Source organism: Lampris incognitus, chromosome 8 (genome assembly GCF_029633865.1).
Source record: "Lampris incognitus isolate fLamInc1 chromosome 8, fLamInc1.hap2, whole genome shotgun sequence".
Lineage (NCBI taxonomy): Eukaryota > Metazoa > Chordata > Actinopteri > Lampriformes > Lampridae > Lampris > Lampris incognitus.
In genome coordinates, this window is record NC_079218.1 from 22,357,269 (window position 1) to 22,377,284 (window position 20,016).

Consider the following 20,016-nt stretch of genomic DNA (forward strand, 5'->3'; position numbering starts at 1 on the left):
GGGGGGGTGGATACTACAGCAGCTAAAAAAGGAAAAATCTGAGACAGTGACATTGGACCTTCAGAGATTGTAGCAACAATTCACTCAAAACACTAAAATGTAAAAATGTCCTGCAGTTCTAAAATAAAATAGAATAACATCACCTTTAGTTATGGAATGTAGCCTGAGTCAAAAGCAAAACTTGTCAAAATAAGTATCAATATTAAAAGATAGCGCTCAAACAGGAGACTTACGTTCTTTTTAATTGCTTATGATACCCAACAGCTTTAGTGTCACTGCCTGACGAGAAGCCGAGCTAAACATCTTGTGATAAAGGGTCATTCTAGGTGTTTGATATTGGATGGTGCATTTTCTTCTGATTATTGTTATCTGCTGTAATATTATGTAACCAGGTGGTAAAATAATAATAGTGAAGCGAATTCGGGGGACAACGCAACCACAGAAACTGCCGCGCCCGGGAAGCGAACCCGTATCGCCCGCACCGCAGGAGACATTGCTAACCGCTAGACTAAAGGATCAGACCTGCTAGCCAGCGGCCAGCGCGTCTTCTTATCCATGCACGTTACACTACCCCCCCTCCTTCGGGAAGCACGTCCCCGCACTTAAGCATATCAGCTCCTTCACGCTTCAGGCCGCATACGCTTCCGATGGCCTTACGGTCGCTCCCTCCCACTTCTAACACCAATGTAGCGAATTCGGGGGACAACGCAACCACAGGAACTACTACGGCCGGGAAGCGAACCCGTATCACCAACGCAAATTCGCTACATTGGTGTCAAAAGTGGGATGGGGCGACCGTAAGGCCATCGGAAGCATATGCGCCCTGAGGCGTGAAGGAGCTGATATGCTTAAGCGCGGGGACGCGCTTCCCGAAGGAGGGGGGGTAGTGTAACGTGCATGGATAAGAAGACACGCTGGCTGCTGGCCGGTGGGTCCGACCCTTTAGTCGAGCGGTTAGCGATGTCTCCTGCGGTGCGGGCGATACGGGTTCGCTTCCCGGCCGCGGCAGTTCCTGTGGTTGCGTTGTCCCCCAAATTCGCTACAATATCTATGGGAAGTGGTATAACCCAGCCACTGAGGATGCACAAGCCAGTGCATCCTTAGTGCCGGTCCCAAGCCCGGACAAATGGGGAGGGTTGCGTCAGGAAGGACATCCGGCGTAAAAATCTTTGCCAAATCAAATATGCGGATCATAAATAAGACTTACATACCGGATCGGTCGAGGCCCGAGTTACCAACGACCGCCACCGGTACTGTTAACCAGCAGGGTGTGGGTGGAAACTATGCTACTGTTGGGCGAAGGAGAAGGAGAGGGGGAAAGCATGTCCAGAGGCAGCTAGAGAGGAGGAAGGGTAGGCATGTGGAGGTGAGAGTTGGAACTTTGAATGTTGGCACTATGACTGGTAAAGGGAGAGAGCTGGCTGACATGATGGAAAGAAGAAAGGTAGGCATACTGTGTGTGCAAGAGACCAGGTGGCAGGGGAGTAAGGCCAGGAGTATCGGAGGTGGGTTCAAACTCTTCTACCATGGTGTGAATGGGAGGAGTAATGGGGTAGGGGTAATTCTGAAGGAAGAGTATGTCAAGAGCGTGCTGGAGGTGAAGAGAGTGTCAGACAGAGTGATGAGTATGAAGCTGGAAATTGAAGGTTTATTGCTGAATGTTATCAGCGCATATGCCCCGCAAGTTGGGTGTGAGATGGATGAAAAAGAAGAATTCTGGAGTGAGTTGGACGACATGGTGGAGAGGGTACCCAAGGAGGAGAGAGTGGTGATTGGAGCGGACTTCAATGGACATGTTGGTGAAGGGAACAGAGGTGATGAGGAGGTGATGGGAAGGTATGGAGTCAAGACGAGAAATGTGGAAGGACAGATGGTGGTCGATTTTGCGAAAAGGATGGAAATGGCTGTGGTGAATACATATTTCAAGAAGAGGGAGGAACACAGGGTGACGTACAAGAGTGGAGGAAAGTGCACACAGGTGGACTATATCTTATGTAGAAGGCGCCATCTAAAAGGGATTGGAGACTGCAAGGTGGTGACAGGGGAGAACGTAGCTAGGCAGCATCGGATGGTGGTCTGTAGGATGACTTTGGAGACCAAGAAGAGGAAGCGAGTGAAGACACAGCCGAAGATCAAATGGTGGAAGTTGAAGAAGGAAGACTGTTGTGTGGAGTTCAGGCAGGAGTTAAGACAGGCACTGGGTGGTAGTGAAGAGTTGCCAGATGGCTGGACAATCACTGCAGAAATAGTGAGGGAGACAGCTAGGAAGGTACTTGGTGTGTCATCAGGACAGAGGAAGGAAAACAAGGAGACTTGGTGGTGGAATGAGGAAGTACAGCAAATTATACAGAGGAAAAGGTTGGCAAAGAAGAAGTGGGATAGTAAGAGAGATGAAGAAAGTAGACAGGAGTACAAGGAGATGCAGCGTAAAGCAAAGAGAGAGGTGGCAAAGGCAAAGGAAAAGGCGTATGGTGAGTTGTATGACAGATTAGACACTAAGGAAGGAGAAAAGGATTTGTACCGATTGGCTAGACAGAGGGACCAAGCTGCAAAGGATGTGCAGCAAGTTAGGGCGATCAAGGATAGAGATGGAAATGTGCTGACAAGCGAGGAGAGTGTGCTAAGAAGGTGGAAGGAATACTTTGAGGGGCTGATGAATGAAGAAAATGAGAGCGAGAGAAGGTTGGATGATGTAGGGATAGTGAATCAGGAAGTTCAGCGGATTAGCAAGGAGGAAGTGAGGGCAGCTATGAAGAGGATGAAGAGCGGAAAGGCAGTTGGTCCTGATGACATACCTGTGGAGGCATGGAGATGTTTAGGAGAGATGGCAGTGGAGTTTTTAACTAGATTGTTTGACACAATCCTGGAAAGTGAGAGGATGCCTGAGGAGTGGAGAAGAAGCATACTGGTACCGATTTTCAAGAACAAGGGCGATGTGCAGAACTGTAACAACTACAGAGGTAAAAAGTTGATCAGCCACAGCATGAAGATTTGGGAAAGAGTAATAGAAGCTAGGTTAAGAGGAGAGGTGACGATCAGCGAGCAGCAGTATGGTTTCATGCCACGAAAGAGCACCACAGATGCGATGTTTGCTTTGAGAATGTTGATTGAGAAGTATAGAGAAGGCCAGAAAGAGTTGCATTGTGTCTTTGTAGATTTAGAGAAAGCTTATGACAGAGTGCCGAGAGAGGAGGTGTGGTATTGTATGAGGAAGTCAGCAGTTGCAGAGAAGTATGTAGGAGTGGTGCAGGATACGTATGAGGGAAGTGTGACAATGGTGAGGTGTGCGGTTGGAATGACAGATGGGTTCAAGGTGGAGGTCGGATTACATCAAGGATCGGCTCTGAGCCCTTTCTTGTTTGCAATGGTGATGGACAGGTTGATGGACAAAATCAGGCAGGAGTCTCCATGGACGATGATGTTCGCGGATGACATTGTGATCTGTAGCGAGAGTAGGGTGCAGGTTGAGGAGAGCCTGGAGAGGTGGAGGTATGCACTAGAGAGAAGAGGAATGAAAGTCAGTAGGAGCAAGACGGAATACCTATGCGTGAATGAGAGAGAGGACAGTGGAATGGTCAGGATGCAAGGAGTGGAGGTGACAAAGGCATTTGAGTTTAAATACTTGGGGTCAACTGTCCAAAGTAACGGGGAGTGCAGTAGAGAGGTGAAAAAGAGAGTGCAGGCAGGTTGGAGTGGGTGAAGAAGAGTGTCAGGAGTGATTTGCGACAGAAGGGTATCAGCAAGAGTTAAAGGGAAAGTTTACAAGATGGTTGTGAGACCAGCTATGTTATATGGTTTGGAGACAGTGGCACTGACGAAAAGACAGGAGGCGGAGGTGGAGGTGGCAGAGTAGAAGATGCTAAGATTTTCACTGGGAGTAACGAAGAAGGACAGGATTAGGAACGATTATATTAGAGGGACCGCTCAGGTTGGACGGTTTGGAGACAAAGCAAGAGAGGCAAGATTGAGATGGCTTGGACATGTGTGGAGGAGAGATGCTGAGTATATTGGGAGAAGGATGCTGAATATGGAGCTGCCAGGGAAGAGGAGAAGAGGAAGGCCAAAGAGGAGGTTTATGGATGCGGTGAGGGAAGACATGCAGGTGGCTGGTGTGACAGAGGAAGACGCAGAAGACAGGAAGAAATGGAAATGGATGATCCGCTGTGGCGACCCCTAACGGGAGCAGCCAAAGTAGTAGTAGTAGATCTACGGGAAGTGGTATGCCAGTTCTAGGAGCAGTATACCAGCTGAGTGGTCAGGGAATGCTGGGAAAATACAGGAAGTATGCCATAATGCGTTATTTTTCACTGGAAATGGCCACTGATTCCAACGGTGAAAACATTTATCAAGTATCTTCTGTTGTTTTGAAATTATTTATACAATAATGTAAAATATTGGTTTAATATTGGTTGATGTACTTAGGCAAGACCACATTTTGTGCAATTACTTTGGTAGGACTGCAGATGGTTGTGGACTGAAAACCTCATGTGCAGAGCCCAGTTTGCTATTGATGAATTAGGTATGAAACAGTTTGATGATTTATTTCTGATAATTATTTCTGCTTTGCTGTTTTGTAATGTTGTTTGGCAAATGTGTAAAACAGAATGAATGTTACTTTCTCTGTGAACAGGAATGGCTGCTAAATGTGGTATATTAGCACAGATGCTTTAGAGGATTTACATGGCAGGGTGGTGAATTTGTTTCCGTTTTCTTTCGTTTAGAAGTGCCACTGCCATATTGATGCTACATTTGTGCCAATTTGTTACTAGCTCTGTGACGTGTTGTAACAGAAAGGAAAATAAAGTCCCCACGAAATAACAGGTGTGTTTATCCCAATTTATCCCAGCTACAATTATAATCAACAAACAACAATAACTTGTGTAACCATTTAGGACACTAGAATTTAGACCAGGGGTTTTCGAAGTGTGAGGTGCACTTCCCCGGGGTGCACCTGAGTATTTCAAGGGAGGTACAGAGAATGAACACACAATGTCAAATACATTTGGAAGAAAAACACTGTAACAAATAATACCAACTCATTTTGCAACAAGAAATAAAGTATCATTTTTCTTGTTTCTGAATGGTGAACTTATCATTACATAGCAATGTTGACCATTCTGGAAGTGCGCAGCCAGTTTTTGTGTCAACTAATCAAACAAATGGTTTGATGTTTTTCAATGAGATGAGACATCAAATCTAAAGAAATAATGGGGTGTTAAATTGTGTGTTAAATTTGAGCGACAATCGGCTGTATCGGCTACATTCTATCAGTTCAGTAAATGTAGTCTGCTCATCCTGCTTTAGTTAGGCATGCCCTATTGCAGTACCAAAACGTTAGCCTATTAAAACATTTTGATGGACGCCTTGTCTAGCTAGTTGTTATCGAAATGGAGAGGTATCTGCGTCCAGCAGTGTTAGGGCCTGAGCCTGACATGGCAAGGGGCAATAAACCAAAGCATAGAAAAGACGATGAAGTTTACATCAACTTGGGATTTACACTCCAAGAATGCAATGTGTCATTTGCAAAGAGGTGTGAGCTAATGATGGTCTGAGAGCTGCAAAACTTTGCTGACATCTGGAAAGCACTAACAAATTAAGCACTGACATCTGGAAAGCGATTGTCACCATTCAGTGTGAAAACGGTGGGCAGGCTTTTTAATTTTAATGGCTATTCATGTACACTTCTAATAGTGAGGGGAAATGCTAAGGTGAAGAGTTTAAAATAACACTCTAAAATGTGTCCATCTTGTGAGCAGCCCTTTTTAATCGGTTAATTGTGCATTTCCGAAAATCCATTTATTACCCAATCTCTTTATTTAGCTAGAAAAGCATTTTCCTCAATTGAAAGTAATGTATGAACAAATGATGATGCCAACCCACTTAACTCAATAGCCTATAGAGCACATGGACATGTGTCCCTATAGCATTCTAAAGGAATCTATTTCATCTAATTGTTGGGTGCTGATCTGGGCTAAAGGCCAGGGCCCAATTTAATAATCTATACCTTTCCACCATTGTTTGCACCATTATTTTCATTTAACTGAGACCAGTGGCTGGATGTTGGTATAGTTAGCATGAATATCAAAAACACAACACAAATACTCATAAATTATATAAATAGCCTATATAAAATTGTGCCAGAAGTATTTCCTAAAGCCTCTAATCAAGATTAAAAATTGACGGTGACTGACCAACACAATCACTGACTAGAAGATATTTGCTCACACAGCATGGACAGGAATTACCTTGACATATGATTGTAAATAAAATATTTATAACAAAGAGAATCGGTTCACCCGCTGCAGATGAAAGCACTGCCGCAAAGCAACTACACTGTGTAAACACATGCGGTGTACACTACATTGGTTGTGCATCCATAACGCTGTGTGCATGCTCCAGTGACATTTGCTGTGGACACGGCACCCAAGACTTTGAGAACCCCTGCTCCAAAAAAATGATTACTAAATAATAATAACTTAAAATATGTTTCAAGCCCTTCGGTGTGGGCCCTTTCAATCATCTTAAAATCCCCACTCTTGCGATGCCCCATAGAGAAGCACTGTGAACTAGTCAATATGTTACCATCTATAACACTTCATACATAATAACAAAATCACTTTCAGAAGTATTACACCGTACTGCCATTTGCCTTTGGCAGAGCCATCTCAAACACACAACTGTCCTTTCACTTTGTTCAGCAAAGCTAGAAATACAGGGCTTCACTCCATAAACTTATTTTCCAGTGACAAGTAATTGTAATTACTCATATAAGGCCCCTCTCTGTCTAATTCAGCATGAGTATTAAAAACTGCTCCTGTGGCAAAATGTGAGGTGTCAGCATAAATTACTGACCTCATTAACCCGTCTACTCCTATGACATCATGTTTTTTCTACAGAGTCATAAAAATGTGCAGTGTTAAATGCACAGCTATTAAAATTAAATCATCACCTATATCCTTGTTCACATGTGTACATATCCTGATGATTAGCTAAACGAATTTTTTTTTCCAAATGCAATGAACACCTGTTGATTGAAAGAACACATGAAGCTTGGGGAATGTTAGCCGTTAGCTGCAAAAATGATGAGTAGAGTTGATCTTTTGGGCAAAAGGTCACCAAGCAAGAATGCTGGTGTTGTGAGTTTGGAAAGTGGAGTAATTGATCACGAGGGACTCTGCTCCCCTTGTAACTTCTGAGTAGTCCCACGCTGCAAAGCGCCGAAGCTACTGAGCAATCCAGGAAAGATCGCATCAGCATTATTCTTTCCAAACCTGGAAGATTTTTTTTAAAAATTTCTCCTGGTGCTCTCTTTCATTCTTTTTCTTCTTCCTCTCTCAAAAAAAGAAAGTGCAGCGTGTGAAAGGGTGTATTCCGGATGCCAAGACAAGCGCTTTTGTCTGTAAAGAAAGTACCACTGATGTCATTTGGTTTTTAGGGGGAAGGAAAAAAAAGCGTGTTTGATGAACCCAAAAGTCACCGTGTTGTGCTGTGGCGAGATGGGGAGGTACACAACAAAGATACTTGTGTCTGTTGCTGAAGAACTGTCTACCCTGGGTCATGCTTACTGCTACCTAAGAGGAACTGCAGTTCTATCGTGAGCATTTCAGGGACTTGGAGAATTCATTAACAGTTGTCAACATGATTTAGTGCTTGTATGCCTCGACTGCTTTATGTTTAGTTGAGATCATAGCTTAGCAAGCATGACAAACTGCAATTGAGACACATCGAGACATTTCAATTTGATAACAGCTCATAAAATCTGACAGCCTCAGTAGGTAGCATGGGATTAATAAAGACCGTAAAAAGCTCAACCGAGAATATTCCCAAGCTTTAGTTAAACTTCGGAAACAGCATATGAACAAGGATAATGTTGTCAGTCCAATATATTGTCAATTCAAAGGAATGATAAGTAAAAAGGAGCGATTTCCTTTTTAGTCCACTACTGTCTCAAGGCTCTTGGGGTTGGTTTTTGAGTCCTGTTGTAAAAACAGTTTTGTTTTATAGTGGTTTGATGTACTGGATGTATCTGTTAACTTCTAGAGGGTTGAAGAAAGGGAGAAAAGGTAAGCAAGGAAGACATAGTGAAAAGTAATGTTCGCTTGAAACAGTCTCATATATATATATATATATATATATCCAGCTATTCTTGTTGATGATCACCGCAGAATAAATTTGAATCCAAGCATTGTGGAGTCATCCATGGTTCGAATTGCTTTGATTTTCCGCTAAAGCAGGAGACGAGGGAAGGGTTAGCCCTTAACTCACTGCTGAGATTTAGGGCACGGCCAAGTATCTCCTAGCACAGAAAGTTGCACCTCCAACTTTGGGGGCATTGATTTCAAAATCGTTCGTCACAGAGGAAGTGCTGAAAGTCCAGATAGCTCTCTGCTTCACATCACAACTATTATGATACCATTACCGTCACAATGTCTGCCTTTATCGCATAGACATGGTCTATTAGGAGTTGACTATGATGAATTACTCACAGCTTCACAATGAGATCATTCCAGTTGCCCAGACAATTATAAGTTTTATAAACACAATAATTTTGGCATGCAATGAAAGGAAGACCATTTTCATGCCACATGTCTCTAGAAGGGCGGCATGGTGGCGCAGTGGTTAGTGCCGTCGCCTCACAGCAAGAAGGTCCTGGGTTCGAGTTCCGGGGTAGTCCAACCTTGGGGGTCATCCCGGTTCGTCCTCTGTGTGGAGTTTGCATGTTCTCTCCGTGTCTACATGAGTTTCCTCTGGGGGCTCCGGTTTCCTCCCACAGTCCAAAGGTCAGGTGAATCAGCCATACTAAATTGTCCCTAGGTATGAATGTGTGTGTGTTTGTGTGTGTGTGTGGGTGTGTGTGTGCGCGCGCGCATGTATGCCCAGTGTGGTGGCCTGTCCAGGGTGTCTCCCTGCCTGCTGCCCAATGACTGCTGGGATAGGCTCCAAGCATCCCCGCAACCCTGAGAGCAGGATAGGCGGTTCGGATAATGGATGGATGGATGGATGGATGGCTGTCTCTAGAAGACTTACGTATGAATTAATTCAAACACTGCAAACAGCAAATTTAGTAAATGAAAGCAGATGACTGAATAAAAAAAAACATTCAATATACCTAAGTAGATATCTTGCTGCGAAACATAAAGCATCACATCCATTAAAGGCAACCACTTCCAATCAAGGTTTCATCAGTCAAACTTGTTTTGCTTCTATCTTGCCAACAGAATCCTTGCTGTTCAAGCAGCAATGCCTCTCCAAGTAAATCATGTCCCTGCAGAAAAAAAAGCTGTGTTCCTGACTTACTTTAGCTCCCATCACTGCTATATATGTCTCATGAATGAATAAAAGGAATAAGTGCCTACTGTTCTATACAAATCTTGGTGGAGGAGCAATATTACAATGATAAGCAGCACGGTGGCCCAGTGGTTAGCACTGTTGCCTCACAGCATGAAGGCCCTGGGTTCGAACCCCAGGCCATCCCAGGTCCTTTCTGTGGGGAGTTTGCATGTTCTCCCCATGTCTGTGTGGGTTTCCTCCCACCACCAAAAAGAAAAAGACAAGCATGTTAGGGTCAATACTCCTGTCTGCGCCGCTGACCAAGGCAATGGAAAGAAGAACTAGAGTTGGTCCCCGGGCGCTGCAGCTGCCCACTGCTCCTATACAATAGGATGGATTGAATGCAGGAAACAAATTTCATTATAACCTGTACAATGACAAAATAAAGTGGTTTTCTCCTTTTCCTCTAAGCTGGTTTGGTTTTTAATGAAAATGCAGGATGTGATCACACAACTAAGCTGTGCATCATTATATCATGTACTGCAATAACATCTCACAGTGTGCTCACTATATTAGCTTTTCCCTTTTCTTTTTACCCCCCCCCCCACAAAAACAAAGCATTTTTCAACTATCACAGTAACTCATTAGTTTTTCTGAATCATCACTCAGAGGAGAAGGTAACACTATCTTTGACTCTAAATTTAAGTTGTACAGTACTGTATTTAGTACAATACTAAACAAATAGATATGTACTTCCTACTGGAATATCAACAGCACTGGAATTCCACAGATATAATAAGATTTCTCTTGTGTTGCCAGTGGATAGAAAAACATAGGCAGGCTGCCAGATCAAGTCAAATCTATCCGTTACTAACATCAAGCGATCCTTGAAGCTAAACGCAGCAGCAGAAAGTCACCAGCACCGCAGCTGTTTGGAGGCAAGAATGCCTTTGCTGCGGAAACCGGCAATTCTGTTGGGTAATGTTTCTCATCAATCCCTGTCAGGAGCCAATGCACAGTAATACATTTTGTACTGGATGTGGTCATTCTATTAGCCCCTTCAGCTTTACATAACCCAGCCATGCTTTGATCTGCTGCGATGTGTTAGAGCGGACATGCATGGCTGAATGATTCAGCATGAGTCCTCTAAAAAGAGGTAAAAGTCGAATGTGAGGGGGATTTAATAGCCTATATGTCCGTACTGAACAAATCCTATTAATGTCTAGCAAAATTGTGGTAGATTTGTTTGACCTAAAATGTGATGTTCAAGTGGCTTTGAGTGATAGCTATGGTTCATGTAAAGCATTCCAGGAAAGTCTATATACCCAGCACTGACCCTTGAAAAACCAAAATTAACTCCCCTCCCCTCCGTGCACAAAAAAAACTACTTATATTTGATTTTACAAGTCACTGTAGCTGAACAGCTCTATTAGAATAGTATTCAACAAATCTTGAGCCAAAGCATTTTAATTCTTGTTCAGCTCTTTCCCAGTAACGCCAGATGTGTTCCCTGTCACCTCTGGAAGTCCTGATCCTTCTACATTTGAACCACATTACCATTTTATCTTGCTCCTTTATGCAATTTGCCTGGCTCCATTACCTTTTCTCAACAACCCCATTGTTTGCCAATGTGCTAATGTCTGAATTCAAGTTGTTCATCTGTTGTCACTGTGCTATGTCACCAAATGAATAGCCCGCGCCTGACAATATGCCACGTTATTCACATTAGCTTTTCTCAATTTAACGATAACAGCTTGTCATTCATATGCAGACTTCCGATGTGAGAATACGTCCCTTTGTCCTCAATTGTCATTGCATGCTGGCTATATCTAATAATCGCCAGAAGCCTCTTTGCAACACAGATAGGCATCCTTTTTATCCTCCTCCCGCTGAGAGATTAAACTGGTCTCAAATTACCAGGTAAAAGGAACAAGAGGCCACTAATTCACAGTGGGTTTCAGTCTTTTGTGAATCACCAAGCTCTGCTAATCTATGAAAGATCTCTTTTCTCCAAGAACACATCACTTTTACCCAACTCAGTGGCTCATCCTGCCCACTCATTTCTGTAGCTTTTCAACATCTCGTCAAAGCTGCAAGTTTGAAAAACTACAACAAAAGTAGTTTCACTGCCGATTTAAAGACTGAGTAAACACTAATTTTCAGCCAATCTGCCTGTTCCTATTTTATTTTTTTTTAAATCATAAAAGGAATGTAAATGGAGAGGACAGTGAGGGTGGTGTGGGGGCTGAAGGTGGCAGTGCTGTAGTAGAGCAACATGCCCCAGATTCCCAGAAGTATACCCAGCAAGTTTAGTTGGCTAATGTATTGGTCTAACATGCCTAGAACCCATGTGTCAGCTCCGCAATAAGAGGTAGTGTCATAATTGATGCCTCCACATGACATAGGCTCATTGCTGGGGTGGGCAAGGATATTGTAATGTGCATTTCACCCAAAAAGAAAAAAAACAGCAAAGATTTTCTCCCTCAAGCTTCCATGTGATGCAGTTTCATTTTTTTGATGAATTAATCGCTAGTAAAATTAGCTTTACAATCCAAGGGAAAAGTTTTCATGTTTTCAGCTCTAAACCGACTAAAACTAACAAAAGAAAAGGGGAAAAAGGGAGACAATCTTATAATTTTATAACATTTTAGGGTTTTACTATCAAGGAACTGGCCAAAGTGAAAAATAGCCAGCAGTGTATATCATAGAGAACGTGCTAACAAAAGTACTTTTGAGACGTCCGGGTGGTGTGGTGGTCGATTCCGTTGCCTACCAACATGGGGATCGCCAGTTCTAATCCATGTGTTACCTCCGGCTTGGTTGGGCATCCCTACAGATACAGTTGGCCGTGTCTGCAGGTATGTGTGTGGGTATGTGTCCTTGTCGCCGCACTAGCGCCTCCTCTGGTCGGCCGGGGTGCCTGTTCAGGGGGGAGGGGGAGCTGGGGGAACAGTGTGATCCTCCCACGCGATACGTCCCCCTGGTGAAACTCCTCACTGTCAGTTGAAAAGAAGCGGCTGGCGACTCCACATGTATTGGAGGAGATGTGGTAGTCTGCAGCCCTCCCCGGGTCAGCAGAGGGGGTGGAGGAATGACCGGGACGGCTTGGAAGAGTGGGGTAATTGGCCAAAAAAGTTTGATTGGGGAGAAAAAGGGGAGGGGGGACTACTTTTGAGTCACCTTTGTAGTCACTTGAAAAGGGAACAATCCTTATTCTTTCATTGCAGCACAAGCTTTTTTTTTATTCTTTTATCCCGGACAACATGGTGAAGCCATTTTACCTATTTCAATACCAGTAGTCCAAATCAGGCTGTGTTAAACAACTCTTAATTATGAGTTAGCTGGATGTTGTTGCATTAAAATAAAAATCAAAACTCATGGGGAGGAAATGCTTGTGGCACTTTTTAATACCATGATGACAGAGAAAAAGAGCAGTCTTGCATTCCTGGCGTTGCAATGATCATCATTATGTGCTGTTAAAAACCAATATGGCAAGGACCCACTCGTTTCAATATTGCTGCATTAGCAGAGGATTATGTCTTCTTCAAGAAGGCAAGGGTTTTGTGTTTACAGAGGAAACCAATCTTCAAAAAACACTGAAAAAGTTAAACTATGCAAAGATACTTAAGTGTTTATCAGATAAGAGAAGTGAAAAGATGTTGGTGCATGAGGGTGACCAGCATATACAAAAAAATGCATGCATATTAATTTATACCCATATTTATGTAGGCCCATGTATGTCTGTTTCTCAGCAAATAATGAAAAAAAAGACATTTTTCTAAGTTAGAGAAACAAACACACTTGTCTACATAACAAAATATAAACTTTTTTATTAAAAGTTGAAACTCTGAAAAATAAACTAATAAAAATTAAAACAAATCACTGCTCTTAGAACTTTTTTTCATCTCCCATACTCCTGCAGGATTTTACCCAAAGAAGAGTTCTTTAAAGGCAAAAATAAAGTTCTCAGCATAGCACGCGCTACCTAAATACAAAGCTTTATGAAATCTTTCTTCAACAAAGCTTTGTCATTTTCACAGCGTTCTTTAAGCGCACGCATTAGCAAGACTTAAATCTCACTGATCCTCTGAACATGTATGGATGACATCTATCAAGGAAGACATGACTTCTAGATAGGCCCCTGCCATGAGCAGCCCAGAAAACTGCCATTCCAGCAGTTAATCAATCCACAGGGACTGAGATGTAGCTCCGGGTCATAACAGAACTTCTTTTTGCCTGATTCCATTGTGAGACAGAGCGGATGCCAGGTCATCAAAAGTCGTCAACTAATGATCAAGCGCACAGTTGGTGGGCCTCAGTGGCTTGGCAGTCCTTGACCATTTTCCTTCTGATGTTGATTTACCCGATAAATTGCTGCTCTCGGCCATTTCACATCCTGACATGAGAGCAATTAAAAACGTGCAGCAGGGAACCTTTGCCTCTCATTAACTTAAGCTAGGAAATTTAAAAAGAACAGTGGAAAGGAAAACCATTAAGTACCTTCCCTTGTACTGGCCAGTTCAACTGTCCCACTCTGTTACATTTGATGAAATAGCCCTTACTATATAAGGTGCCAATCAATAGTCTATTGGTTTGGCCCAAAGTGGTATTATTGCTTGAGTTGCACTCCCCGGACTTGGATGAAGATGATAAATTCAGGGGGGGCTGGAGAGTGTCAACGTAATTAAATCGGTTAAAGTAAGCCCGAGTGATGATTCCCATGCTAAACAGGCAAACCAAACGACCTGAAATAACCCTCACACTGGCTGCTTTGTCCGGTAGGCTCAGTCAGTGCTCTCAGGAAGCCTGCTCTTTGCATAACTTTCCCCTGTAGTGTTACGGTAATGACTTGGTACAAGACCGAGCAGCACCCCAGGCACATACAAGTTTGAAGCACTAATTCCGGCAAGTTGTTTGGCCGCAAGACACAAGGAATATTTATTCTGATAAAGAGTGGGTGATTGAAGCACGCATGCACTAATCCCTCACTGCAATGAAATGTCTTTCCTTGTGGTAAAATATTCTTATGCGGACCAGAAAGTTTCCACTAATCCAGACATATCATTCCGACTAAAATCTGCCACAGAGAAAATGTTTAATTGTCTCAGGATACAGGAGTTGGAATGCTATAACGATTTCGTTGTCATCAACTCTTGCCTGTGTTTTGAGCAGTTGCAGGGCTTAAAATAACTTCTCTCAGTGTAATATTGGTAAATTAAAATAGGTGAGAAGTCATTAGATGTATGTTCAGTGTGTTGCAAGTTTTGCTGAAAAGAAAACACACATTCCTTATAACAGAATTGCCTTGTAAACAATATACCATTTGTGAAACAACTGTAAATAAAGCTTTGTTGGGAAAATAATGACATTTGAGGAGAGGGACAGGGACAGAGAGAGAGAGAGAGAGAGAGAGAGAGAGAGAGAGAGAGAGAGAGAGAGAGAGAGAGAGAGAGAGAGAGAGAGAGAGAAAGAGAGAGAAAACAAGCCCCACATAGGATAGCAGCACGGTTGTCAATATCAGTTAATATTAATTTACCATGTACTTCCACAAATGCATGAACAGGTATCATTTATTCAGGTGGAGCAAAACAGCCACCCTGTTAATGTCTTCCATCACTCCTGAACCAAGCCAATACGAAAAAGTGCCTGTCATATCATTTGATAAACTTCTAACGGTACACCAATTAGATGATAGCACATACAGGCTATAGCATGAAATCTAAGGAAAAAGGGGGCCCTGTGACTTCCGTGCGCTATGTCCTCTCTGTGATGCACTCATGAACAACCAACTCGAAATTCTGCTCAGAAGAGATGGCTCGCTGCAAACAGCTGTACTCCTTATTCTCAGCTGTACAATGCAAACATATGTAAAACAGTGAAGTGCCTTACTCAGGCTGTGGCAGCATTATTTCTTACCGCGTTGATGATACAACATATCACCGCGGTTTGGTGGGTTACTGCCAATAACCCCCACCCCACAGAAACATTTTTTTTTGGGGGGGGGGGTTTGCCCTCTTTTTCTCCCCAATTGTACTTGGCCAATTACCCTATTTTCCGAGCCGTCCCGGTTGCTGCTCCACCCTCTGCTGATCTGGGGAGGCTGCAGACTACCACACACTTCCTCCGATACATGTGGAGTCGCCAGCAGCTTCTTTTCACCCGACAGTGAGGAGTTTCACCACGGGGGATGTAGCGCATGGGAGGATCACGCTATTCCCCCCAGTTCCTCCTACCCCCTGAACAGGCGCTCCGACCGACCAGAGGAGGCGCTAGTGCAGCGACCAGAACACATACCCACATCCGGCTTCCCACTCGCAGACACGGTCAATTGTCTGTAATGACGCCCGACCAAGCTGGAGGTAAAATGGGGATTAGAACCGGCGATCCCAATGTTGGTAGGCAACGAAATAGACTGCTATGCTATCTGGACGCCCCCACGGAATTTCATTTTTTTTAAATTCCACAAGTGCGGCATATTACCTTGTCCAAATTCGCTGGCTGCCCCTTGACATCTGGCCCAAAGCCAAAATGTGCCCAAAAAGGCTATGTAATATTTGGTTTTGGAACTAGATTTATCAATGTGAATCGAATAATGTCTAGCGGCTAGCACTGTATGGGCGTTACCACATAAGAGAAGTGTGTTTACTATAAATACCTGCGATTAAAATCCAACTCCAACTGTTTACTTTATGGTTCTGTCTTTTGTGTCTGTGTATTGTGTGTGTATATATTCAAATGAACATTATCTATAGCTATCACAAGTACTCAAGCCTAGAAATAATTACTAATAATAATAATAATCAGACACACACATAAGAAATCCCCAATACGTATAACAGACTCTCCCTCTCCATCGCTCAGGAAGCTGAAGTGACGAGTAACTGAAAAGTTGTCTTTCTCCAGAAGCCTGTGATTATAACTAAACAATGATTACTGGGTTTGTATTTATTATTGTGTTTATATTCATATCACACACAATATGCAGCCCTCTAACCTTCACCGGCAAAAAAAAAAAATACAAAAAAAACAAAAATTGCGGCAATGGCGGTTGGTAGGCATCATATGACAGCCACTTTATTTTGTCATTGTATTCTTACTATGAATTTGTTCTCTGCATTTAATCAATCATATTGTATAGGACCAGTGGACAGCTGCAGCACCCGGGGACCAACTCCAGCTCTTCTTTCCATTGCCTTGCTCAGGGGCACAGACAGGAGTATTAACTCTAACATGCATGTCTTTTTGATGGTAGAAGGAAACCGGAGCACCCGGAGAAAACCCACGCAGACACGGGAAGAACAACATGGGACAGCCTGGGGATCGAACCCAGGACTGTTTTGCTGTGAGGCAACAGTGCTAACCACTGGGCCACCGTGCCATCCATATGACCAGGGTACTACAGTCACGTGGTTATCGTCACAGCTCTATGCCTTACGATCATAAACTGAGCTCATTTCATATGAAAGGCTAAGAAAATTAGAAGTAGGGAATTAGATATGGAGAAACAAATTCATTCCATAAGGCTGTACGTATTCACAGTTCAAGAAATTATTTTCCATTTATTGACCTGGAAAGCTTCAACTCTTCAGATACCATTCCTGGCTAAGGAGGAAAACAAATGGCTGATCTCTCGAACACTTGATAAAATGCAGGTCTTAAGTATAATAAACTAGTTCCAAAACAGCACAATGTGTCAGTGTCAGGCGGAGCAGCTCTCAGCCCCGATACTGTAACTCATCTAACTAAAACCAACTGCTCACATATTTCTCCACAATGCTTCAGATAAGAAACGGGCTAGATATACATATTATTATCAATATACAAAATCCTTTACATTAATACATGGGTTAATGCATTCATAATTATTATGTAGTTGTACGGTAGAAATATATTCTAATGATTAATAGTCGAAAAGTAACCCTGTATTACAGCACATTAAAGGACACTTAACCCATAATGCATGTTAAGTGTACTTTGTCCAAGCCATTGAAGTAATTGATTCTTCAAGAAAGACTGTAGTGGTGTCTACGATTTATTAAAAACAGGATCATAATACTTTGTTTTAATCTGCATTTCATATTCAGTGTACTAAATATATTGAAGTGCTGCACTTAGTCGCAAGAAATGTACACTTTCCCACTGGAATTCCTCCAAAGTGAATTGGGCCATGACACTTTATTTTTTTGTTGTTTTGATATTCATAATTTCAATGGCCTATATTTTCTTACTTCATTTCATAAGTGTCCTCCAATTCTTGCAAAATTCACACTATTTCTCTCAATAATTCTCAAATGAATTTGTGCAAGGCTGTTTACAGCTCTGGAATATTGAGCAAGATCATGTATATAATAAACCAGCCCCGTTTGCCTTTTGAGTGCCCCCTTTAAAAAGAATGGTTACACTGATTACTGCAAATGGGAACATGCGGTGAAAGCCGCTTACTTTGCTCGGGAGTTAGTTGAATTTGCTCAGGGCCACTGATGCTACATGAACATACATAAAGCTTCCATTTGCTGTGCAAAATGTCCATAGTAGCCTCACATTATAAACAGGACCACATTAAGGGAGCTTTAAATAGTAAGCCCTAGCTGCCCCCCTTGCATTTATGCCATGGATAGATACCATATCCACAGAATGCCTCTGACGGCTCCAATTTTTTCTTTTCCTGAAAAAATTTATTTTCCTTTTTCTCAGCAGCATAACAGCATTAAATCGCATGCAACATCAGAACATTTAAATACCGTTCATTTTTTTTTACCCCACCGACAAGACAAAGAATGGATATATACATATATAGTCCAGTGAGTCAAGTAAATTCTTTATGAGACAGTACAAGCCTGTTTCATGCCATAAGCAATCATCAGCTGTTTTTAATTTTTATTCAATAATTTTTTAATTTTTATTTATTTATTTTTGTTTTTATTTTGCTCCTTATTTGTTCAGCACTTTCCCTACTGTTGAGTGTATATATAAAAATCCAATGATTCAAGTAAATTCTTTATGATAAAGTACAAGCCTGTTTCATGCCATAACCAATCATCAGCTGTCAAACATGACATTGACAGCTGATGATGGCATGAAACAGGCTTGCACTGTCTCATAAAGAATTTACTTGACTCACTGGATTATACATATATATAAATAATCCAGTTAATCAAGCAAATTCTCTATTCAAGAGAATTTACTTGAATAAATACATTTCAAGTAAATTATCTATTTACTTGACTAATCCAGTTCGTCAAGTAAATAGAGCATTTACTTGACTAACTTGATATATATATATATATATATATATATATATATACACTCACTGGCCACTTTATTAGGTACACCTTGCTAGTACCGGGTTGGACCCCCTTTTGCCTTCAGAACTGCCTTAATCCTTCGTGGCATAGATTCAACAAGGTACTGGAAACATTCCTGAGAGTTTGGTCCATATTGACATGATAGCATCACGCAGTTGCTGCAGATTTGTCAGCTGCACATCCATGATGCGAATCTCCCGGTCCACCACATCCCAAAGGTGCTCTATTGGATTGAGATCTGGTGACTGTGGAGGCCATTTGAGTACAGTGAACTCATTGTCATGTTCAAGAAACCAGTCTGAGATGATTCGAGCTTTATGACATGGCGCGTTATCCTGCTGGAAGTAGCCATCAGAAGATGGGAACACTGTGGTCATAAAGGGATGGACATGGTCAGCAATAATACTCAGGTAGGCTGTGGCATTGACACGATGCTCAATTGGTACTAAGGGGCTCAAAGTGTGCCAAGAAAATATCCCCCACACCATTACACCACCACCAGCAGCCTGAATCGTTGATACAAGGCAGGATGGATCCATGCTTTCATGTTGTTGACGCCAAATTCTGACCCTACCATCCGAATGTCGCAGCAGAAATCGAGACTCATCAGACGAGGCAACGTTTTTCCAATCTTCTATTGTCCAATTTTGGTGAGCCTGTGCGAATTGTAGCCTCAGTTTCCTGTTCTTAATAAAGTGGCCGGTGAGTGTATATATATACACTACCGTTCAAAAGTTTGGGATCACATTGAAATGTCCATATTTTTGAAGGAAAAGCACTGTACTTTTCAATGAAGATAACTTTAAACTAGTCTTAACTTTAAAGAAATACACTCTATACATTGCTAATGTGGTAAATGACTATTCTAGCTGCAAATGTCTGGTTTTTGGTGCAATATCTACATAGGTGTATAGAGGCCCATTTCAAGCAACTATCACTCCAGTGTTCTAATGGTACAATGTGTTTGCTCATTGGCTCAGAAGGCTAATTGATGATTAGAAAACCCTTGTGCAATCATGTTCACACATCTGAAAACAGTTTAGCTCGTTACAGAAGCTACAAAACTGACCTTCCTTTGAGCAGATTGAGTTTCTGGAGCATCACATTTGTGGGGTCAATTAAACGCTCAAAATGGCCAGAAAAAGAGAACTTTCATCTGAAACTCGACAGTCTATTCTTGTTCTTAGAAATGAAGGCTATTCCATGCGAGAAATTGCTAAGAAATTGAAGATTTCCTACACCGGTGTGTACTACTCCCTTCAGAGGACAGCACAAACAGGCTCTAACCAGAGTAGAAAAAGAAGTGGGAGGCCGCGTTGCACAACTGAGCAAGAAGATAAGTACATTAGAGTCTCTAGTTTGAGAAACAGACGCCTCACAGGTCCCCAACTGGCATCTTCATTAAATAATACCCGCAAAACACCAGTGTCAACATCTACAG

At 42.4% G+C, this 20,016-nt stretch overlaps 1 protein-coding gene across 1 annotated transcript in view; it reads right to left on the bottom strand.

Annotated features, from left to right (window-relative positions):
- cadm1a (cell adhesion molecule 1a) overlaps nucleotides 1–20,016 on the bottom strand; it is a 560,283-nt gene that overhangs the window by 475,284 nt on the left and 64,983 nt on the right. The gene's annotated exons all lie outside the window — the stretch shown is intronic.